Source organism: Pagrus major, chromosome 18 (genome assembly GCF_040436345.1).
Source record: "Pagrus major chromosome 18, Pma_NU_1.0".
Taxonomy (NCBI): Eukaryota; Metazoa; Chordata; class Actinopteri; order Spariformes; family Sparidae; genus Pagrus; species Pagrus major.
In genome coordinates this window covers 12138965-12163822 of record NC_133232.1, presented here as the reverse complement: position 1 = coordinate 12163822, position 24858 = coordinate 12138965, and the positions used below count along the sequence as shown (strand labels likewise).

The following is a 24858-nucleotide window of genomic DNA, read 5'->3' as shown; positions in this document are numbered from 1 at the left end:
CACATAATCACCATCAGTAAATAGCAGGCGCTGTCTGATAAAAAGACAGCTTCAATGATCCGTTTCCTACAGAACATGGGAAAGTAGTTCTGTTTCTGTAAAAATATCAAACATTGAAGAATCCCAAGTCCAACAACATAGCTGGTAAGCTAAGTTAGCCAAAATAATATCACCTAGAGAGGATAGTTATTTAACCCGCCGTTGAATCTTCCCCGGATTTGAGGTGCTCCTTGTAGAAAGCCTCCGCTGCCTTGGGAGGGTTGATGATGTGCTCCCTGTTGTTGTAGGTCACTTGGAGGCGTGCTGGGTACAGCGTACCAAACTTCACTCGCTGAGTGTAGAGGAGCTCCTTGACCCAGTTAAACGCTGCTCACCTTTTCCGTTGTAAGAAGAGTCCTTATGAGTCTTTGCCCACTTCAGAACAGTCTCTTTCTCAATGTATCGATGAAACCTAACAATAACAGGTTATGGAGGTTCATATGATCGTGGTTTTGGCTGCACAGTCTAGCTTGGGCGGCTCAGAGAGCAGGTCTCCCTACAAGTCAGAGAACAACTTGGACCCAGCATCTTTCTCCTCTATATTTTCTTGCAGTCCCAGTACCCAGCTATTCGTATAGAGAGATGGATTCCAAATCTTTTATTTTAGCTTTGAGCATTGTATTCTCCTTCATCACCGATCCAAGGTCGGATTGAAGCCCACTCATGTCTAGTGTAGAGCGGTGAGTTTTCGGGCCATATTTTCTGCAGCTTTTCAAGCTCTTGAACAAGCTTCTCAGTTGTTAGTGTTGATGCCGGGTCATCGTCCGCCATGTTGCTAGCAACTCCAGCACTCCTGCTTTGCACATTCTGCCTTTCAAAATTTCTGATTAAACCAAAGTAGCTGTTTCAAGACAAAACACAACACTACAAAAAGTAAATTTAAAGGATGCCAAGCTCAGACAATGTGCATCTTAACACATCATTGCATAACCGGTAGTCATTGATAAATGATTTAAAGTAATTGTAGTGATATGAGGCATCACTGTATCACCATATCAAACTTAGTTTTGCTGCACCACCGCCCCTCTGGCTCATTAGCCAATCGTTACGCAGACAGAGGGGATAAAAGTAGGTCGTGCTCCTCCTCCTGACCTCTCGCTTCCTGCCTCTTCGGCCCGTCCACTTCCGGGTCGTGGTACTCGCCACTAGCATCTGAGCACAGGTAGGCGCACGTTGCCGCGCTGTTTGTGTACATTAGTCCGTGTTTCATGTTTATCAAACCGTGACTCTTTATTAGATCTGGCGTTTCCACTGCGGTCGAGGCGATCATTTGACGTGTTGCCGCTGCCGACCGGAGCATTGGTGAGTTATGACGTACTTTTGTTTATTGCTGTAGTCAGGTGCTAAGCTCCCCTTCTGCTCCTCTCCCTCTAATAGTCTGCTGGTCGTGTGCTGCACGCATGGTGGCTGTCTTCCCCCGATGTGTGATTTTCTTCACCCCTCTCCCTCTTTGGATGGGACGCTAATATCCCCGGACTAATACCGGAGTTATGGATGCTAAAGCTAATTAAGCTAAGTAAGCGCTGCTGCTCAATCACGGCACCTGGGCCACTGCCACGTCACTACCGCTGCTTCGCCGCTGTTCTGCCACTGTGTTGTTGCTGCTGCTGCTTGCTGCTGCTTGCTGCTGCTGCTGCTGCTTGCTGCCGCTACTCCGACGGCTTGGTGTGGGTCGCTGTTTGGCCACTGTACTGTGTTGTTGCTGCTGCTGCTTGCTGCTGCTGCTTGCTGCCGCTACTCCGACGGCTTGGTGTGGGTCGCTGTTTGGCCACTGTACTGTGTTGCTGCCGCTGCGCCAACAGCTCGGTTTGGACCCGGTCGGCCGCTTTTGGTCCACCTGCCTCCTGCTACTGACCGTGTGTGTGTGTGTGTGTGTGTGTGTGTGTGTGTGTGTGTGTGTGCGTGTTTTAAAGGCAATCCGCCGAGGTTTGGTGGTGTTGTTTATTTGTTTATCTTCTGTTTAATGGCTGAATTTCTTTTGGTAATTTCCTAGTATTTTGGGTGTTTATTGTTTTTGTTGGGGTAATTTGTTTATTTTGAGAGTTGATTGCAATTAAAGTTTTTCTTTATTATTTGTTAAACCTAAATAGTTATGGTTAATTCTTGAGTTGATCTCTGGCCAGAGACTCTTGATTTCTTGTCTTGGTTGGTTGATTTATGATTAATTCAATATTTTTTCAGTTTATTATCTATAGTTTGTTGGCACAAATTATAAAATATTGTTTTCTTTTCTTTAACTGTGGGCCCTCCTAATCGTGTTTTTCCCTCTTCCCCTAGTGCTGAAGGCCGACGGTGTTGGTGGTGGTGGTTCCCCTGGGTGGTGGTGATCCCTTGTGTGTTGTGTGATCCCCGTTCAAGATTTTCTTTGTGCACGTCACCTTTTTGCTGTGAGTGGGGTGTTCTCCTTTTTCTTTTTGGATGTCATCTCCCCTATCACAACCCCTCCTCCAGCCGGTAAGCCTCAGCCTGAACCCCCCACTTTTCTCCAGTTGGGCTCCTTTCTCCTTTTTTTCCATTGAGTGCCAAATCTTGTGAACTTTTAAATAAAAGTTTGTATATGTGAACATTGAACTCCGTCTCCTGCCCTCCCTGAGTGAACGAACCTGAGTGTCCTTTTTCGTAGATAATAATTGATCTTTAGTACGGGTCCTTGGGCCCTAACCCAAGGTGGCGTTGTTGGTATTTGGTACATAACATGGTAATAACCCTCGTGTTGCCACATAATGTTATGTAGTAATTTGTATTATGTGTGCTTTGGCAGATACTGGGCATTGATTTATGATTCAATAGTAGAAGTATATTGTGTAGCTTTAAAGTATGTTCTAAGAATCAGTGTTCACAAACTGTAATGTTAAATTGCACTTTCTTTGTGTCATGCACAAAACTTATCTCTGCGTTCTCCTGTTCTCCTTCTCCCAGGGTATTCAGGTAAAAGAATTCCCCAGTGCTCGCACACCTTTTCTTAGTTTTGGGAGGGTAACATCAAGTAGGAAGTGGTGAGTAGAGTCAGGTGTGTAAAAAAAAAAAACTCTTCAACTCTTTAATGGTATGTGCCAGTCATTTGTGTAGAAATGGTTAAAGGGCGGTCAGTCTATATGTGGGGTTGATGTGGGATGGCTGTAAACACTGTTACATGGTGCTATGAAAAAATTTAAATAGCTGCTTGATGTATGTCACCACGGACTCTTGATCTCCTCCTTTGTCTCCTTGGCCACCTCAAGCCAGCTAATAAGTGGTGTCAGAAGATGAGGTTAGACAACACATTAAGTAGAACACAATGTCAAGAGGGGCAAAGAGAGCAAAGCACCGTGAGGAGCCAGATGAAGGGGAACCAGGTGCTTCAGCTAGTGATGATGATGATGATGGTGGTGGTAACGGGGAGGATCCAGGGGTGATGGCCAGCCAATAGAATGAGCCACCACCAAGGGTGCCACACATCCACCAAGAACCCAAATTGATACGATTCTCTCCTGATGAGAACAATGAACGCTATTAAACAACATTTGAAAGAATTGCCACTCTCTGTTGTTGCCAAAAGGAGTGGGCTTTCCAACGTGTCCCTCTGCTTACAGGTAAACCATCTTGGTGTCCCTGATGGTTTTAGAAGCTCCCTGACAAAAAGCCCCAGATCAGAGGCAGATCGGCCTGCGCTCCCATGAACGATGGTCGGTATGTGTGAACTGTTCAAAGACATGATCCAGGAGCTCTGGGACAGCTTGCTGGCATGTCACCAACATCTGCTGGATATCTAGAAGGCAAAATATCTGGCTGATTTGCAGACAATTCAGAGAGCCAGGAAGAAGCTACAGCCAATGAGACCAGACAATCCTCTCCTCTCTCCCTCTGGCCTTTGCTGTCATTCGCAATAGCCCTGTGAACCCAGTCTAACCCAGTGGGCACAATAATAGCCTGACGTTTCTATCAGAGTACATACACACAAGCATTTCAGAATGTATTACTATTAATCCTTGCTGAACCATAATACAAGCATGTACTCCTGTGCCAGAGCCATCATCTGTTGAAGTCTCTCATTTTCACCACATAGGCAACAACATTCTCCTGATCTGCAATTGGATTCGCCCAGAGCAGGTATTGCAGCCATTGGTCGCAGAGCCTGTGTGGCAAACAAACTTCTGCAGCATATGTCTTGAGAGTCAGATTGAACCCTTCCACCAGCTCGTCCATCTGGGTGTGGTATGGGGTGGTATTTATACCCCTCACCCCTTGCAACTGATAAACCTGCCTCAGCAGTTTGGACATGCAGTTTGTACAGTCTGTAAGGACCTCTCTAGGTATGCCTACCCTTGAAAACAGTTATAGAAGCCAATTTGCAATCTGTCTAGGTCTAAGGGGAAATGCTTCTGCGTAACGGGTAGAACTCACATGTTACCAAGATGCACCAATTGCGTAATGACCTTCTTTCAAGGGGCCCCAACACAATCATGCCTAGTCTATCAAATGTTGTGTCAATGACAGACCAAATGTAAGTGACAGCTGACAGCTAAAGCTGTGCATGGACTATTCCCCTTGGCGAAGTTAGCTGATATGTTTCACATGAATTACAAAAACATTCACCATGGGTGTCCATGCCTGGCCAAAAAATGTACAGGCAATACTGCTAACTTAATAGGATATTAGTGTTGGGTCAGCTTCCTGCAGTGCTGCTATGTCAATCTAAAGGCTGATTGGACTGTGTTGCTTCTTCACACTATTCACTGGCACCAAGTCTAGCAGTGTGGGGAGATCATGACCAAGGACAACTGGATATGACAGTGTTGCCACTGAAGCTACTGTCAGGAGGTATGTCTGACCACTGACTGTAGGGTAAATCTCAGCTGTGGGGTACAGTTTCTCATCACCATGACCACAATTAATGTTCGAAGTAGCCTTACTCCACAGTTCTCAAGGACCTTAGGCAGAACAACAGACTGTAAGCAGCAAAAGTCTAAGAGGGCCTCCTCACGCTGACCATTCACTGGAACAGTGAAAACTTCCTCCTGAACTAGGGCTGGGTGAGTGGGTCTGGGAACTGAACACAAAACAGACTGCTCACTCTGTCTGGTGGCAGGGCATATGTACTGGGTGTGACCTATACCATTACACTGATAGCAGTGTGTGTCTTGCCTAGAGTTAGAGAAAGACTTTTTACTGGTGTTTGGTTAACTTGGAGAGAGCTGCCTGGCACTTGAATGAGGTCAAACCTGAGTTTGACCCCCATTTTATTCCCATGGGACTTATGCGTCTAGTGAACTAGTTGTCATGGCAGATGGTGGTTCTCCTGCTCCTGGTTCTGGCTGACACTAAGACCTCTGCAAGCCAGGCGGTGTCTTCTGCAGGCTTTGGGTCGGGTCCACAGATCCAGACCTCCAGCTTAGTGCCCACCATCCTCAAAAACTGCTCCAGAATCTACAGCTCAGAGATTTTTTAAAGCTCTCTGGTTTGACTCATTTATTAAACCAGTCCTTCAGTCAAACATACAGTTCACATGTGGTTTCAACTTGAACGATATCCAGTGAATGTGAGATAAGACACGTGAATGATGGAGCCCAAATAGTCCAAGTTGTTTTCTTTCCAGATTTGGATTGGGGAAATAAACAACAGGAAGAAAAAAAAAATAATATAGGTCAGAGGATGCGTGGCCAGCAAGGATTATTTTTGTACTGTAAACCTGAAACTGTCTTGGACTGCTAAGCCAACCAGAAGACCTGGTATGACAAAAAGGCCAGGGACAGGACTATTAAACCAGGCCAGAAGGTGCCACATATCAATGAGTTGCTGGAGAAAGTGGGTAAGTCTAAGTTTATCACTATGCTAGAGCTGAGCAAAGTGCACAAGAGACCATGGAACTGACAACGTACTTAACTCCCTATGGCAAGTTTCAGTTCACGGTTATGCTGTTTGGTCTCCAGTGTGTGTGTGTGTGTGTGTGTGTGTCTGTGTCCATGCTTGTATAGTGAGTCAGTAAAAAGTCAGGACAGCCACACCCAGCAAGGTGAACGTCTACTAGTTTAAATAGACACACATGTGGGGGAGGATAGAATAAGTGAGTGAGTTGTGTGTGTGTGTGTGTGTGTGTGTGTGTGTGTGTGTGTGTGTGTGTTGCTTGGACACTCCTTTTTGACAGATCCTCTCAGTGAGTTTCAACAGACATGGCCTCAGGTGTATGTGATGTGCGTGCTGTGAGACATGTTTTTACCTGTAGACACCTCCCACACACACACACACACACAAACTCACACACACACACACACACACTTTGACACAGTTCCATGGATAAAGTTGTCAAACCAGCTTTATATGGTTTCATCAGTAAAATATGTTTGGTGGTGAACTAATGCTCAGTGTGTTTGTACATTAATTCATGTGTTAAACTTTAGTCCAAAGTGACAATGATATAGAAGTACTATCCGAAGCCACAGTAGATCAAGAAGAGGCAATTAGAGTAAGTGCAGTATAACTCAGTGTCAAGTATGCATCAGGATTTCGGTGGGTTTCAGTTTTGGGTGGGCTACAGTAATTTTGGCCTCATAGCCTATGTTAAAATTGTTTGCCTTTATTGACACTTCCCAGCATCGCTAAAACAGCGATGATGTCATGCTGTGGAAGGAAACTAGCACCTCTGGTTGATTATGACAGTTTTTAGCTGTTTTTCCAAAATATGTTCTTGCCTAACGGCAGTTCAGTGGTTAGTTCTGTTGCCTGACAGCAAAATGGTCCGGGGGCCAAGACCAGGCTGGAGCAGGGCCCTTCTGTGCAGAGTTTGCATGTTCTCCTGTGCTTGCCTGGGTTCTCTCTGGGTAATCCGGCTTTCTCCCACAATCCAAAGACATGCAAGTAAGGTTAATCTGGTACTCTAAATTGCCCATAGGTGTGAATGTGAGCATAAATAGTTGCTTGTCCCTATGTCAGCCCTGTGATGAACTGGCAACTTGTCAAAGCTGTACCCAACAACTTGCCCAATGCTGTGATCAACAGCTGGATAAGCTAGATTGACTTTTAAGAAGAGAGAGAGCACTGCACTGCACTGTCAACATATACGTTTTTCTCAATAGAAACGGTCTATAGATGCTTTAAAGGCAACATAGAGACATTGAAGTTGGGCAGGAATCCTCAGCTCGATTCCGTCTTGCCTATATTGTTTTCTAAGTTCTTCATGTCTAGAGAAAAGTGATCAATAGTCAGAGAGAGTGTGAGAGACCCCTCATAAAGAAGAAGATTAAAAATGATGCAGGACTACATTCTGCAGAGTGGAGGCAAGAGGATGAGCAAGTGTGACAGGGGGCAAGTGTCAGTAAAATGGAAAGTCTTGCATTGAGTTGAGTGCCATGTGGATTTTGGAAGCTTATTTCTTCTTCTTGGGACATGTTTCACCCATTGTCAGCAGCAAACGGAGGGAAGCAGAGGGCTTGAGTGAGTGCAGGGACAAGTGACACATGGCAGGTACAGACAGGGTCGTTTGCACAGGTTCATCTCTGCCTCTGGGTTAGGTTGTGGTAAAAGGTTTATGTACCCTTGTAAAGAAAATGTATATTATGGCAGTCTTCACTTCCAATGATTTCTACATCCCTCATCTTTCTGTTATAGAATGGGTGGAACACATACTGCTTTGTCACAAGAAACATTCATGAAGGTTAGTTCAATAATGAATTTATTATGGGTCTTCTGAAAATGTGACCAAATCTGCTGGACAAAAAATATACATACAGTGACTTGAACAATCAATTTTGGGGATTATAGAAAGTTGTGTGAATCAAACTTTCTTTGTAGCATGGACTCTTAACTTTTTCTGTGTGATTTTGATTGATAACAGCTGGTGACTTTTCTGGGCCCATTTAACTAGGGCATGTTTTATACACCAATTAGACTCACAAACTCACGCATTGATCTGAAAGAGCACATTATTGATTTGAACAAGTCAGGAAAGTCACTTGGAGCCATTTCAAAGCAGTAACAGGACCCAAGACGAATTGTACAAACAACTGTTTGTAGGTACACAGTTGTGTCACTGCCACCATTAGGAGGAAAATGCAAACTATCATCTGCTGCTGAGAGAAAACTGGTCAGGATGGTCAAGAGCCAACCAAAAACCAACAAAAAGCAAGTCTGCAATGAATTAAAAGCTGCTGGAAGACAATTGACAGTGTCCACAGTTAAGGGTGTTGTGTATCAACATGGGCTGAGAGGCTGCTGGGCAAGAAAGAAGCCCTTGCTTTAGATATGGCACCTTGATGCTCTACTGAAAATTGCTGCTGATCATGTGGACAGAGTAAAAGCCTTCCGGAGGAAAACTCTGTGGCAAGATGAAACAAGTTGTTTGGTCACAATGATCAGCAATATATTAGGAGGCGAGAAGGTGAGGCCTCTCACCCCAAGAACACCATACCTACTGTCAAGCATGGTGGTGGTAGTATTATGCTGTGGGGCTGTTTTGCTGCCAGTGGATCTGCTGCTTTAAAGAAAGTAAATGGAATAATGAAGAAGGAGGATCATCTCCAAATTCTTCAGGAAAACCTAAAATCATCAGCCAGAAGATTGGGTCTTGGGTACAGTTGGATGTTCCACAAGGACGATAATCTCGAACACACATCAAAAGTGGTAAAGGAATGGCTAAATCAGGCTAGAATTGAGGTTTTGGTATGGCCTTCCCAAAGTCCTGATTTGAACCCCATGGAGAACATGTGGACTGTGCTGACGAAACAAGTCCATGCCAGGAAGCCAGCAAATTTAGTTGAACTTCACCGATTCTGTTAAGAGGAGTGGTTAAAAATTCAGCCAGAGGCCTGCCAGAAGCTTGTGGATGGCTATCAAAAGCAGCTAATTGAGGTGAAAATGGCCAAGAGACTTTTAACCAAATATCAGAATTACTGTATGTATATTTTTGATCCAGCAGATTTGGTCACATTTTCAGAAGACCTATAATAAATATGGAATTTGTGGCAAACTCCATTGATGTTGTTTGCGACAAGTAGTATGTGTTCCACTCATTCCATAACAGAAAAATGAGAGCTGTAGAAATCATTGACTGCCATGATATAGTTTTTTTGGTGTATGTAAACGTTTGACTGCGACTGAATATACATCGTATTATATGGTCATTTAGGGTGTGCCAATTGTACAAGTGGGTGGGCTAAGGCCCATTAGGCCACCCACAATGATGCAACTGCTCCCTTGTTTAGAATTTAATTCTCAAAGTAACTACTTCAGAAAATGTAAGACACACGATCTGATCTTAAAGATTATGAGACTACGAGTCATGAGTGACACGAATGTTCATGAGTAAGTGAGAATTCATAAATAAGAGTCATCCTTTCTCTGTTAAAAACACAAACTAGCTGCACGTCTTGGCAGAATGTGGGTAAAATGTAAATTAATTATTATCAAGACTCCACAGAATAAACCGATGAAGCATAATTTGTGCTGGAAGTACAGAGTAGAAGATGGAACTTTGCCACATTGTGCATGGGAATGTATGAAGGTCATCCATAATGGATCCATTTGACTCCTGATTTTTGTTTATTAGGAGACATATCTTAAATACCATGTGCAGTCCAAAACTATCAGAACAGCGGGGCCAATTCCTTTATTTTGGCTGTACACTGAAAACAGTTAGGTCTGACATCAAAAGATGAATATGAGACAAGAGAAAAGCATTTCAGCTTTCATTTCCAGGTATTTACATCTAGATCTGTTACACAACTTAGAAGATAGCATCATGTGTAACGGACCACCAAATTTTTAGGTGAGCAAAAGTATAGGAAACAGGTAGACTTAAAATAGATAAGAGTGAATAATACTTAATATTCAGTTGCAAATCCTTTGCTTGCAATAACTGCATCAAGCCTGCAACCCACTGACATCACCAAACCTTTGCATTCTTCTTTTGTGATGCTTTTCCAGGCTTTCACTGCAGAGTCTTTCAGTTGTTGTTTGTTTCGCAGGGTTTCTCCCTTCAGTCTCCTCCTCTCAGGTAAAATGCATGCTCAATAGGGTTTAAGTCTGGAGATTGACTTGGCCAGTCTAAAACCTTCCAGTTCTTTCCCCTGATTAACTCCTTGGTTGTTTTGGTAGTGTGTTTTAGGTCGTTATCTTGCTGCATGATGAAGGCTCTTCCGATCAGTTTGGGTCCATCTCTCTTTAAATTGGCTGACAAAATGTTTCTGTAGCCTTCTGAGTTTATTTTGCTGCTGCCATCATGTGTTACATCATTAATGAAGATCAATGAGCCCATCCCAGAAGAAGCCATGCAAGCCCAAGCCATAATATTACCTCCACCTTGTTTCACAGATGAGCTTGTGTGTTTGGGATCATGAGCACATCCTTTCTTTGTCCACACATTAGCCTTTCCATCACTTTGGTAAAGGTTAATCTTTATCTCATCAGTCCATAAAACTTTCTCCCAGAACTTATGAGCCTCGTCTCTGTACTTTTTGGCAAATTCCAATCTGGCCTTTCTATTCTTATTGCTAATGAGTGGTTTGCATCTTCTGGTGTGGCCTCTACGTTTGGTCCCGAAGTCTTCTGCGAGCGGTGGATTGTGATACCTTCACTCCTGCCCTCTGGAGGTTGTTGGTGACAGTTGTTTTAGGGTTTTTCTTTAGAGCTCTCACAATGTTTTGTCATCAACTGTTGATGTTTTCCTTCGTCTACCAGTTCGACATCTGTTGCTGAGTACACCAGTGGTTTCTTTCTTCTTCAGGACATTCCAAATGGTTGTACTGGCCATGGCCAACATTTGCGCAATGGCTATGATTGATTTTACATCTTTCTTTCTTTCTTTCTTTCTTTATTTGTTCTGATCATGGCAATTTAAAAATCATACAAAAACAAAACAAAACACAACTATCAACTAAAACATATTCCATGACCAGAAAGGAGCAGGAAGAAGAAAATCTTATTTTACCTGCCCCTCCCTCAAGACAAAATAAATGATAGATGGTCTGCACAATTACAGTTTACAATACAACATTAACATCACAAGAAAAAGTAAAGAGAAAATAAGAAATACATTCTCTGTCTCAACACTCATACACAATATAGATCCTAACTATTTTGTTCATACAATACAACTATTCTTTTTTTATATATTTTTTTAAACTGAAATATATTCAGACAACACTTTAAATCACTCTGTAAAGAATTCCACAGCTTAACTCCAGCAACAGAAATACACATCTGCTTTAAAGTTGTTCTTGCAAATTGGTGCTTAAAATTAAATTTCCTGCGATGATCATTAGAACTAAAAACAAACAAATTTTGCAATTTTTCTGGTAAAACTTTACATTTTGCCATGAACATAACTGTGAGTGTCTGTAGTTTGACCAAATCATGAAGTTTCAATAGTCTTGATTCGATAAATAACCTGTTGGTGTGTTCTCTATAGCCCACATTATGAATAACTGCTCTTTTCTGTAATAAAAATATAGGAGTTATACTGGTAGAGTATGTATTACCCCAAACTGCAGCACAATAAGTAAAATAAGGCAAAATTAGTGAACAATATAAAATTATCATTGCTTTATAATTTAACATATATTTAGCCTTATTCAGAACAAAAATATTCTTACTCACTTTTGATTTTAGCTGAGCTATATGAGCTTTCCATGTCAATTTATCATCCATGGTCACACCTAAAAATCTAAATTCTGACAGAAAGTGATATATTCGCCTCACTTCTTTGATGGCTAAAAATCATAAACTTAGTTTTGTTCAAATTTAGTGACAACTTATTGACATCAAGCCATTTTTTCAAATTCACCATTTCCTTTTCTATACCTTTTGCAAGAGTTTTTAAATCATCACCAGAACAAAAAAAAGTTGTGTCATCTGCAAACAACACAAACTGTAGTGATTTTGACACTTCACATATATCGTTAATATACAAATTAAAAAGTTTGGGCCCCAAGACTGAACCCTGTGGGACTCCACAATCAATGTTCATATAATCAGATGTGTTACCAAAAAAGTGCACATATTGTTTTCTGTTATCTAAGTAGCTTTGTACCCAGTTTAAAACCACGCCCCTCACCCCATACGAATATAATTTTGAAATGACAGTTTTATGGTCAATTGTATCAAACGCTTTTTTTTAAATCAATAAAAACCCCAATTGTTTGTTTCTTGCTTTCTATTACTGTGGTAATTTCTTCTGTTAGTTTCATTAGAGCAAAACTCGTGGACCGATTCTTTCGAAAGCCAAATTGACTCTCACTTTACAATTTATTTTTTTCAATAAAATAATCCAATTTTATTACAAACAGTTTCTCCAACACTTTAGAAAATTGTGACAATAATGATACGGGTCTATAATTAGTGAAACTATGTTTATCTCCTGCTTTAAAGAGTGGAATAACTTTTGCAATTTTCATTCTATTTGGAAAAATACCTGTACAAAAGGAAAGATTGAAAATGTAAGTTAAAGGTTTAATTATACAATCAATGGTTTTCTTAATAATGGTCATGTCAATCCCATCGCTATCCGTTGAAGTCTTATTTTTAAATTTCGTCACAATTGAAATTATTTCACTCTCATTCACTTCTCCAAGAAAAATAGATTGCAATACTTTACTTTCCCCATTCCAGTCACCTTCTGCTGGTCCATTATTATGTTGTTTAATAGTTTTTGCAAGTTTCGGCCCAACATTTACAAAATAGGAATTAAATTCATTCACCACTTCTTTCAGGTTTGTTAGGACCACCTTGTTGTCATTAATATAAAAACTAGGTTTACTTGTGGGCTATAGATTATTGGCAATTACTTCATTCAGAATTTTCCAGGTACTTTTAATATAATTTTTATTTTCTAATAGCCTTTTATTATAATCATCTCTTTTAGCTTGTCTCAATATAATTGTCAACTTATTTTTATATATTTTGTATTGCTTTTCAGATGCCTTGGTTCTAAGTTTTATAAAGTCTCTGTAAAGTTTTTTTTTTTTCTTGCACGTGTTTTGCAAACCCTTTGTAATCCATGGTTTTTCACTATACTTGCCTTTTTGTTTATTTGGTATTAATGGACAATGTTTGTCATACAGTAACAAAAAGCGATTTAGAAATGATTCATATGCAGCATTGACATCATCTACATAAACTCCTTTCCATTGTTCTCTAAATAGATCATCCCAAAATGCATTGATTGCATCAGGAGTTCTTACTCTTACATATCTAGTACACATATCTTCCTCCTTTCCCTTTGTTTTACTATCATACACTGCAAAGACTGGTAAGTGGTCAGTTATATCATTAATAAGTAGCCCACTTCTGACCTATTTTTGCAAGTCATTTATAAAAATGTTATCAATTAATGTTGCCCCATTCGATGTTATCGAATGGGAATGCTAGGCTTGGTGATCAGTGGGAATAAACCTCTACTGTATAATGCATCTAAAAAGATTGATGTAAGATTATGTTTAGATACATTTAGTAGATTAATATTAAAATCTCCACAAATAATATTTGTTTTCCTTTCGTTTAGCCTGTCCATTAATTCTTCCAATTTGTCTTTGAATGTTTCTATATTTCATCCTGGTGTTCTATACACACAAGTCACAACATTTTTTTCAGTTTCCATTTCAATTTCCACAGTTATATATTCCATTAGATCATCGATTGCCATCGTCATAGATTCATTCAGTTTGCATTTCAAACCACTGCCCACATACAAGGCCACACCCCCCCCCCTCCTATTACCTCTGTTCATATAATGTAACTCATAGCCCTGAATATTGAAATCAACTCCTTTTTCTTGATTTAACCATGTCTCAGATAAGGCAATCACTTTAAATTTATCTTGAAATGAATTCAAATATTCATTACTCCTGGTGAAGTTAGCATATAGACTCCTGCAATTAAAGTGTATTAACGAAAATCTTTTATTTAGTTCTACATTGTCTTTAAACTGATCATCTGTAAAATATTCACACATATCATTAATCTGACTAAGGACATGACTTTCTGAGTCAACATTGAGTTCAGAATCATATATTTTATACTCCGAATCATCAGTTCTGGAAAAGATTTGAGTGTCCAGTTGCTCAGCCATTAGTTTGTTCATTTAGAGCAGCATTATGTAGCCGCAAAAGGACATAGCCTCGTTCAGTAACCGGACCTTTTACGCAGTTGTATCGCCACCGATAGCTTTATCCTTTCTCCTTGCATGCTGACCCAGAGAGTCCAGTAGTGTCTTAACACCACAGATCAGATCGCCTGTCGGTTTTTTTCTGCCCTTGGAGCGGTGCGTCTCCCAGCCTGCTGCCCGCAGCGTTGATTCCAAGTCCGGCTCCTCGGCAGAGACCTCCATGTTAACACCGTACTCAGACAAACCTTCCGCAGTGTCTTTGGGGTTGTCAAACACCTTGAACTTCCCATCTGGGTGGTAAACTTTAAGTCTCGCTGGAAAAAGAATGCGGAACTTGATCTTCCTCTCCCATCATGGCCTGTTTCTGTCCTTCCTTCTGCTTTTTCCTTGACATTTCCTTTCGTTTTTGCAATGTAAAAAAACAACGTAATAAAGAATAGTCAAAATAAGCTTGTCGTTGTATTTAATTTTCTTGTGTTTCCTTTAAAGTTCGTAATTGTTTGTGGAGTGTGAAATCACAGCAACCACTTCGGCAGCCATCTTGAAATCTGACTTGATCACAACTGTAGACATCTTCTCTCATCTTCAAAATTGCTTGCTTTTCTCCCAAAGACAGCTCTCTGGTCATCATGTTGATTACACCTTTTTAACTATAAATGCAGTCTGCAAAGGCAAAACCCAAAGCTGAAACTGAGAGCAGACATTCAGCACTATTTAATGTTTGAATAATCAATGTAATAGGACACACCTGGGCAGCAAAAAACAGTCAGTCACATGTTCCAATAATTTTGCTCACTTGAAAAATGGGTGGGTCCAAACAAAAGGTGCTATCTTCTAAGTTTTTTCAACAGATCTAGATGTAAATATCTGGAAATGGAAGCTGACATACTGATCTCTTGTCTCATATTCATCTTTTTGTGTCAAACCGGCTTTGCTGTTCCAATAGTTTTGGAGGGGACTGTATATCAAAATGTGCATTTGCTGAAAAAAGCTAAAGCTGCATTCAATGAGTCAATGGTCTGTAGATAACAAGGTAGCTTTGTTGATGTAATAGATAGGAAAAGATGGAATATCTTCATGCAACCTTTATTGGACCTACAAGATATTTAAGATTTCAGTCACGGCTAAAAACTCCTGAGTGTCAGAGGTTTTATTTTATTTAAAAGTATTGTGGACTGGGTATCTCACTTGTGTATATGCTCCTAATTTGTCTTTACATGTTCATCTTTTTTTTTATATTTTCCACAGTGTTTTGTTGTAATGTCTCTCCTGGGACATTAAAACAAAACAGTCAATTGAATGACATCAATAAAACATTAAACTGCAAAATGCACTAAGCTGACAGTCCCAGTGCCACTGGCGTATCATGGAATCATAAATAGTCTACACTGGGCCTGGACTTTGCAGTCCGCCATGTTTGGAATTAAACATACTAAAAGGCGTTTTTAGCTGGTAATGAACAGTCTTAATTTAAAACTGATGCCTCTATATGACCTGAATGAGCAAACACGACCATCAGTTCGAAGATTAGCTATTTCTATATCGTTTTTCTGAATGCATGCCACCAGGTCACATTCCATGAATTAATTCTGTTTCTCATGGCAGAGTGCTGAGGATGAATTGAGTCTTACAGCCTGAGGAAAGAAGCTGCTCTGTAGTCTGGTGGTACGGCAGCAGATACTTCTGAACTGCCAGATGGTAGCAGAAAAACTGTCTGGTTACTTTTTTTATTAGCATCAATACTGAGATATATCTTGTTGTTAGCTTATTGCTACTAATTGTTTCACCAACTATCTGATATGATAAATTACACCATTTGAGCAAGCTGTTTTAAACTGCCTCCCAATGTGATGTCACAACTACAAAAAGAAGGGAGGGAGCAGTGTCAGTAGTGGTGCCAGCTATCATAGTAGTAGTTTTTGAATGAATAAGTTTAGTTAGAGCTGGCAGGAGCTGAAACCAAAATAAATTTTGGTAAAACTACACCACCTTGTTTTTACCAGTGTGCTTCTCAGAGAACAGTTGTCATACCAGTTTAGTATAATGAGAATACACCTGCTGTAAAAGTAGCACCTTACTATAGAGCCCTGATTATCAGTAGAAGAAATGCTATCTGTTGACATTGCAATTAATATTCTGTGAAAATTTAACAAAATATTAATTGCTGAAAATGTGAGAGCTAATTCACAAAATTTGGTTCAGATTATAATAAAAAGATGAAAAGATGAAAGCAAGAATGCATGCAGATACCACACTGCTAGCAAAGCAAGGAGAAGTTTGTAAAGGACTCCTACGACCCAACTCTAAGCATCACAAATACAAGGATAAGAAACTGTTCGATAGACACTCAAACTTTTTACCTTTTAGCCATAGGGTTTTCTTGCACTACTCCTTGGACTCAGGACATGAATGGAATTCAGATAAGCGATCAAGTGGAACACAACCCGACTTTGGGAGAAGAGGTAAAACAGACAATATAATTATTGCCAGGATGTCAAAGTTAAAGGAACAGCTGGAGGGCAGGTGTGAGCCTGTTGTGGAGAAGCCTGCTGAGGCTGATGAAGATGAGATAACTGTTGAAATTGATTTGCTCTCACAGAGAAAAACTTGGAGTGGTGACATGTAAATAGAATGAGATTCAAACCCTTATGGATGATAAATGTGCAAAATCTGACAAACATATCATAAAGCTGAAATGTAAATGAAATTCTTGAGAATATACTGGGAGAATGTATACAGTTTTAAAATTCTGTCTAGGTGGTCACGTCAGAAGAAGAACAAGGATGTGATCAAATGGACTGGTTTGAGCCTTAGATAAAGAGGTAAAGATAAAGATAGAGAGGAGAGAAAGATGGAGTTTGCTGCTTATGATGAACAGCTTAATGAACAGCCTGAAGAGCTTCCTGATGTAAGGCCAGAAGACAGTGCGTCACACAAGGGGTCCACTGTACTAAGTACTACATCCTCATCCTCAACCACCAGAGGATTAAAGGCACAGGGTGACACAGAGAGAGTCGTTCTATTGGTCTGTGCAGATATGCTTGAAAAGAAACATCAAATGGAAATAGAAGAAGCAAGCCTCAAAGCAAACCTCAAAGCAAAAAAAGGAAAGATGGCAAGGGGAAGCTGGCTTAGCTGAATCAACTGCAAAATTAGAGGTTCTGGAAGAATATGTTCTTGTGTTGTTTGTGTTGTGATGTTTCATCTCAAACATCTCAAGGTGATGTAAGAAAGACACCTCCTGATGCCATGAATGCAAATGGATAATCCACAGAAAAGACCACCGAGAACACTGGAAAGGTTTAACCCCCTCAAAACCTGAAATCTCAGAAGACCAAACAACACAATTAGAAGACCAAGGTAGCTAGGTACTAGAACCAGGACTGGTCATAATCAACAGCAACAACCTGTGATGCCAACATGTGGCACCACTTAGTCTGGTTTTGGCCTAGGTTTAGGACCTAGTCCAAAGTTTTCTGCACTTGGAGCCTTCAATGGGATATAGGGTGGCCAGAAGGCTTCTTTTTTTATAATTATTATTATTTTTTGGGCCTTTATATGGCTTTATTGATAGGACAGCTTCAGAGATGACAGGAAACAGGGTGAGCTCTGGCAACTGAGCTAATGGGCGCCCCTACCAGAAGGCTTCTATTGGAGAACGTTGGCCATGATATGAGAATCACAGCTGCTTATATTGATATAATGGCCAACCATAAAAGTTGAAGATGCCAAAGCCTTGCATTCTTATGGATTTTTTTCTGAGAGGATGTTATAATGCACCTCAAGGTGGTCAGTACATAGAAAGAGATGAACACACCTTCCAACCTGATAATAATTATTTCCAAACTCCCTTTGAAGCTCAGGGACAAGTTCAGGTCTGTCATTGTGACATACAAGAAAGACGCAAACAGAGAGCAAGTCTCAAAGATCTGGTACAATATGTTGAAAAACAGACTAGGATCAGCTAAGATCCCATGTTTGGAGATATTCAAGATCCCCGCCCAGCCAACAAAGATTCTGGATCAAAGACCTTTAAACCTACCACCAAAGGAAGTAGCTTTGTCCCTGCAATAACTACTGTGTCCGAAAACTCAGAGAAGGAGAACAAAACTTGCCCATTGTCTGCCATCGATCAGCCATCGCAAGATCCTGTGAAAAAGAAAATTACCTACCAGCCATTAGAGAACCCTATGAAAAACAAACTGAGAAGTGGTCTAAAGCCTTCACTTGATGACATGACACAGACCGACAAAGTTAGTGCTTCCCAGAAGAAATTGCTGCTTTAAAAAAGAAAACCCTTATGTAAAGAAAAGCAGTGCCATCCTCAGACTAGATCCAGTCTTGAAAGATAGATTGTTAAGAGTTGAAAGAAGGATAAGAAGGGCAGCAATGCTACAGGAACTCCTACTTCCTGTCCTCTTAACTAAAGACAGCCCCATTGCCAAGCTCATTTTGAGAGACATTCATGATCAAGTTGGTCATGGGGAAGATGCCATATGCTCTCTCAGCTAAGGCTGAAGTATTGGATCCTAAATGCCAATGCAGCAGCAAGAAAAATCAACAAATGCATGTTTTGTCGTTGGTAAAGGGCCAAAGCAGAAGAGCAAAAGATGGCTGATCTTCCCAAGAGTCATGTCATATCAGATGAGCCACCTTTCACATACGTTGTAACAGGCTACTTTAGACCAATCGAAGTGAAACATGGAAGAAATTATGTGAAAAGGTATGGTGTCATATTTACATGTAACCAGCCCTGCCGTACATCTGGAAATGGCTTCATCTTTGGATACTGACTCCTGCATTAATGCCATCTGCAGATTTATCTGTAGAAGAGGTCAAGTTGTGGAGATCGGGTCCGACAACGGAACAAACTATGTCAGCTCAGAGTGTGAGTTGAACCACAGCTTGATTGAGAACACCCTACTTCAGGATGGGATAAAGTGGATCTTCAATCCTCCTTCCAGTTCCCATCATGTTGGAGTGTGGGAGCACTTGATCCGTCAGGTAAAGAACATACTTACCTCAGTCATGAAACAGCAAGCATTAGACGATGAAGGCTTACAGACAGCATTTTGTGAAGTGGAAGCGATTCTCAATGACTATCCAATAACAACCGTGTCTTATGACCATAATGACTTGGAAGCCCTGACACCAAACCATTTGCTTCAGCTTAATGGAAAACCAATCATGCCACCTGGGCTCTTTCACAAGGAGGACTTGTACTCCAGGAAAACATGGAGGCAAATTCAATACCCAGTTTTACCTTTTCTGGAAGAAGTGGATCAAAGAATATCTCCCCTTGTTGCCGGAACGCCAGAAATGGAATATCTCAAGGCAAAATCTTGCTACTGATAATGTTGTTCTCATAGTGGATGACACTGCTCCATGCAGCTCCTGGTTGATGGCCAGAATTGTTAAACCATTACTGGATGCAAGGGGGCAGGTAAGAAGTGTGCTACTGGAGACCAAGAAAAGCACACCAGAACACCCCATCAGTAACTTAAGTTTGCAACAAAAAGCAGTCATGTAAAGCCTGATAGTTTTTTTTTTGTTTTTGTTTTAAAAGAAAATGGATGGAAGTTACGATGAAGCTTTACGTTAAGGCTCCTTGAAAAATTATGTTGAAGTAAATGTTTTGTTAATCACAGCCACAATTAGAGGCTGGAAATGTAGGAGCCAAAAGAGCAGTTTTTGTTTATATTTTAAGAATAATTAGTATTATTCAAGTCCCATATTTTTGGTTATAGTTCTGATTCACTGATCTTTATAACAGCTTGGTCACTGACTGGCAAACTGGCCACAGCCATAGTGATATGGGGTTTGATAAAGTTAAGTTAAGGAAGTTGGAAACACTCAAAGGGTGGTAGTCCTAGCTTTAGTTGAGACCAAATACAGTTTTTTAACCATCTCATTGTTTGAGAAGCTATTTTCTTTAGGCTACATCTGTTTTCATCTATTTGTCTCTCTTTAACACACATGCATACATTTGAATGAGACATTGTTTATTGCATTGGCCTACAACGTTTTGGTAGGCCATTTGAGTTTATTTCACCCATTATTTTCACAATATTTATTTAAACAATGAACTCATGGTGATTCATTTCAAGCAAACACTTGATTTCTATGCATGCCTATTAATTTATCTGTACTTCCAAGATTTGTTAGGCCAATCAGCAATAGCCAATGTATATGTAGCAGCAATGTGTGGCTAAGCATTCTGTAGGAAAGTTTGTATTGCAAAGAGGTTATTCGTGTCTCTTGACAGGCTTGCATTATTATCCGACACTGTAATGAACCGGTTCAATTTGGATAGAGTTTCTTTGTTGCCTTCTACACAATGAACCACTTGAGCAAAATCATTGTGAGTACGTGCAGAAGTTTCAGCAGGTCTCTTACAGCCTTCATCCAGCGAAGTTTGCATAAGCTTCTCTGAGGGCCACTGCCTACCATCGGTCGCAGTAGGAAATGTGAAAGAATCTTTACACTTAGCCCATTCAGTTTTATATGTGTATCTTAGTAGCTGCTGCGTATCAGGAATCTACGCAGTTGGATGAGTGATTGGGTTAGGGGCTTCTCTTACGATATCTCTATTCTCAGCCGCAGTCCACAGTGACATTTCTACTACCAGGAGCCTCAACAGGTGGTGATGCATAGGTACAATTACCTAAGAGAAGGGGGGGGGTATCATTTGTCTTGACTTTAGTGTTTTGAGACGGGGCATCAGGAGGAACTTCAATCACCTTTTTCTCTTTACTTTTGACAGACGCTCCTCCTTGGGTGGGTACTCTCCCTCTTCACTACCTGAGTTAGTGTTGTTTGGGATTTTGACACGTGCTGTACTCTGTTCCCTCTTTTTGTTTGTTTGAACTAAAATAGTGGCTGTATATAGCAATAACTTGTCAGTGACGCTGTTTTATTACCTTTGGTAAATGCAACTTTGGTCTTTGTTGTATTGAGATCCTACGGACAACGGCAAGTGTTGATGAATTTTCGTTTATTTGATTAACCCTAACCCTAACCCAGGTGAGAAAGGAGATTCAGGAGACACGATCCTTATGTTGAAGTATTTAATGAAGCCCAAATTGAGGTGACCTGGAAGCATACAAAACCCACCAGTGCAAGATTGAAAGCTGGTATTAAGGAGGCAAAGAGGAGACATCAGCAGAGACTGGAGAGGGACCTCAACACCAACAGCACTGAAGATATGTGGCAGGTGATCCATAATGTCACAGTCTACAAAAGCAGGAGCGCCCATATTGTGTGTGGCCATGCTACCAGATGAGTTACCGCCTTTTATGCTCACTTTGATCTCCTCAGCAAAGAGTCAGCTGTAAAGTCTTCTACTCCTTCACAGGACCTGCCACTGTCAGTAACCACAGCGGATGTGAGAAAAATCCTGCTGAGGATAAATGAGGCTGCTGGTCCTGTAAACATCCCTGGCCATGTACTAAAAATGTACCAAAAGCTAGCTGTTGTCATTACTGACATTCATTCATTCATTCATACTGACACTTATTTGTGAATGAGTCTATCAGGTAACTTACTCAGTATGATGTGTCATTCCTCAGGTTGTGAGACTCCTCATTCCATCCTCGCACTCCACTCTATAAAATAGTTTGTTTTGTTTTGTTTTTTTTTCTGTGAAGAAGCAACAAGGGAGACAATCCTTGTTTTCAGTTCAGCTGTATTTATTGTAGAAACCTCATCATACTAGAGATCGTTTTGCGAACAGATCACACCAGCCGGAATGTCGCCCATCATGTTCAGGTTCTGAGTGCTCAGTAGTCACTATTGCATTATTATGTGAATAGTCAGTAGGCCTACACATGGGTAGGACCACACCCATCTCCAATCTTGGCCTACATTCTGATCTCAACTACACACCTGTGAAGTTTTATGACTGTATCATTGATGGTTGTGAAGCTATGATGCTGACAAAACCTGTCCACAGACAGGCATGGTACCAGCAGCACTAGAGTACAAGTGAATGCTTGGAACTAGGTCATAGTTATCTGCAATTTAAAACAAATGTGGGACAGGGGTGTAAAGTGGGGGTCTATTGCCCCTTTTATAGAATAGAATAGATATACTTTATTGATCCCAAGCTGGGAAATTAAGGTGTAGCAGCAGCATTACACACAGAGACTAATGACAACACAGTGAAATAAAAAGAACAACCTAGACATATTAACATAGCAATATAAAATGTAATATAAAAAATTTATATATACAAAAAATATGTATAAAAATGTATAAATGAGCAGTGTTGATGTTTACACAAGCAGTATTAATTGTAGTGCAAAATAAAATATAAGGTGCAGTGAACAGATGAGGTGCAGAACAGTTTAAAAACATATAAAGTGCGTAGAGACTGTATGTTATGAATGTTTCTATATCCTACTTCCCTACTGCTGCCCCCCTTGCTCAGATTACATCCATCTTCAAACCTGGCCATGATTTTGATCTCAACTACACACCTTTGAAGTTTCGTGACTGCAGCCTACACGGTTGTGAGGTTATTGTGCTGTCCACAGACAGACAGACATATAAACACCTGACATACTGCTCAAAATCACTACAGTGGGTGACTCCAGGACCACATTGTGCCATGATAACACACGCAGAGACTGAATATTATTACCAGCCGAAGCTGTTGTGGCTGGTTCAAAAAGCTTTTCTATTGAATGTACTCAATAGCAATAATGACTGACACTGTCGTGTCACTGCATCTCTGGCTGCTCCCTATATATGTTTGTGGGAACATGGTGATTATAAAACTGTTTGTGTATGTGTGTGTGTGTGTGTGTGTCCTCAAGAGTTACTGCAAGGGGGGCACCAAATTATTCTTTGATATTTACCAGCTGCGACAGCGTCAGCTGGTAATATTTTCACTTTGTGCGTCTGTGTGGTTGTCATCATGGCAAAATATGGTCCTGGAGACACATATTGATCTAATGGATGTGATTTTGAGTTGTTTTCCAAGTGTTTGTATGTCTGTCTGTCTGTGGACAGACTCTTGTCAACGCGGTAGCTTCACAACCATACATGGATGTCATCCGAGCAAGGAGGCCAGAAGGAGGGAAGTAGGATATAGGAAAGGGACAATTGGCCCCCCACTTTATGCCCTTGTCCCACATTTGTTTTAAATTGCAGATCACTATTCAGGGTTTCCTCCAGGATTTTTGTAAACCGTGGGGGAGGTCTGCCCAGGTGGAAGAGGGAGGGTGACGACGATGATGACAACATGAATTTTGAAATGTGAAATTATGACTATTTCAAACTGAATGTTTTTCTAAATACATTATTTACTATAGGGTTTCGGGTACATGAATTGAAAATAATAATTGAAAATAGGATCTTGCAGTATCACTAGGCCAAAACAACAAACACAACAACAACAAATTAAAGATATATTTCAAAGTTAAATAACTAAACTAGTCTATACTGAAATGTTAGGAATATTTAAATATTACACTTATCACGGTACACATCATTATCATTTCTATTGACTTGAGGGAATAACATCACGATAATAAATCAAGAACATTGAGCCTCTCCTTTATGTAACGTTACCTGACTCTCTTCCTCTGGAACCTTTCTCTTCTTTTGAAAATAGTTTAATATACTCATCTGAAAATGTAACCAGAAAAGAGTCATGGCAGAAAATGACCTGGGCATTACCTAAGCTAACGTTATGTCGTGCTGTTCAAAACGTGTATCTGAAACGTAACGGGTTTCCTCTATCAATAGAAAATTACATTTTACAGTTAAAAATTAATCTACAACAAAATAATATCTCTCTCTACTGTATAACCAAAGACTCGACATGCTTTATTAGGCCTGAAGTAATCTCTCTTTAACAAGTGTCAATGGTACAAAAATAAAATAAAAATAAGAATCTCTCTGAAATGATGATAGAAATAATGCGTATCCTGTATTAACCAATCAATAACACATTTATCCTGACCAGTGATGCTAATCTGACCACTTTTTTCAGTAACGAGTAATCTAACGCGTTAATATTTCCAAACCAGTAATCAGATTAAAGTTACTTATTCAAGTCACCGTGCGTTACTATTATTTGTGTCATTTTCCTTAGTAAAAATATATATTTTTGCTTTCTTCTTGCGTCTCGGGGAGTGATGTCACATATGCGACAAGTCACGTTTTCAGCATGAGGACAACTCACGTATAACACCACGCAGCAACACAAACACATCAACAATGGAGGGAGGTGAGAGATGCGCGTTATCGAGCTGGAAATACAGTCATTATTTTGAGTTCGTGTCAGCTAAAGATGAGAATATTAAGGTTCGTTGTACACTCTGTGCTGGCGACAAAGTACTGTCAAGCTTCAAAAACACAACGTCAAATTTGAAGAAACATTTGGAGTCGCAGCACAGTTAAGTTTACAGAGCAAGCCCCACCAGGTGGTGTTAAGCAGAGAGCTGCGAGCAAAGCCACGGCCTCGACTTCTGCAGGAGGTCCCCCACCTCCCAAACAACAGAAGCTGGACTTCTGCAGGAGGTCCCCCACCTCCCAAACAACAAAAGCTGGACTTCGGTGCTAAACAAGTAAGTGGGGGAGAGTTGAAGAAGTTGGTCGGGCGGTATGTTGTAGAGGAAATGCTGCCCTTAAACGCGGTTGACTCGAAAGTAACTTGTAATCTAACTTAGTTACTTTTAAAAACAAGTAATCAGTAAAGTACCTAAGTTACTTTTTAAAGGATAACCAGTAATCAGATT

At 40.5% G+C, this 24858-nt stretch overlaps 1 long non-coding RNA gene across 1 annotated transcript; it reads left to right on the top strand.

Annotated features, from left to right (window-relative positions):
• The first annotated feature begins 1253 nt into the window (after window positions 1-1253).
• LOC141013666 (uncharacterized) lies at window positions 1254-2610 on the top strand. Its single transcript, XR_012180440.1, has 2 exons — window positions 1254-1341; window positions 2317-2610. It is a non-coding gene; the product is annotated as an uncharacterized lncRNA (long non-coding RNA).
• The last annotated feature ends 22248 nt before the right edge of the window (window positions 2611-24858 follow it).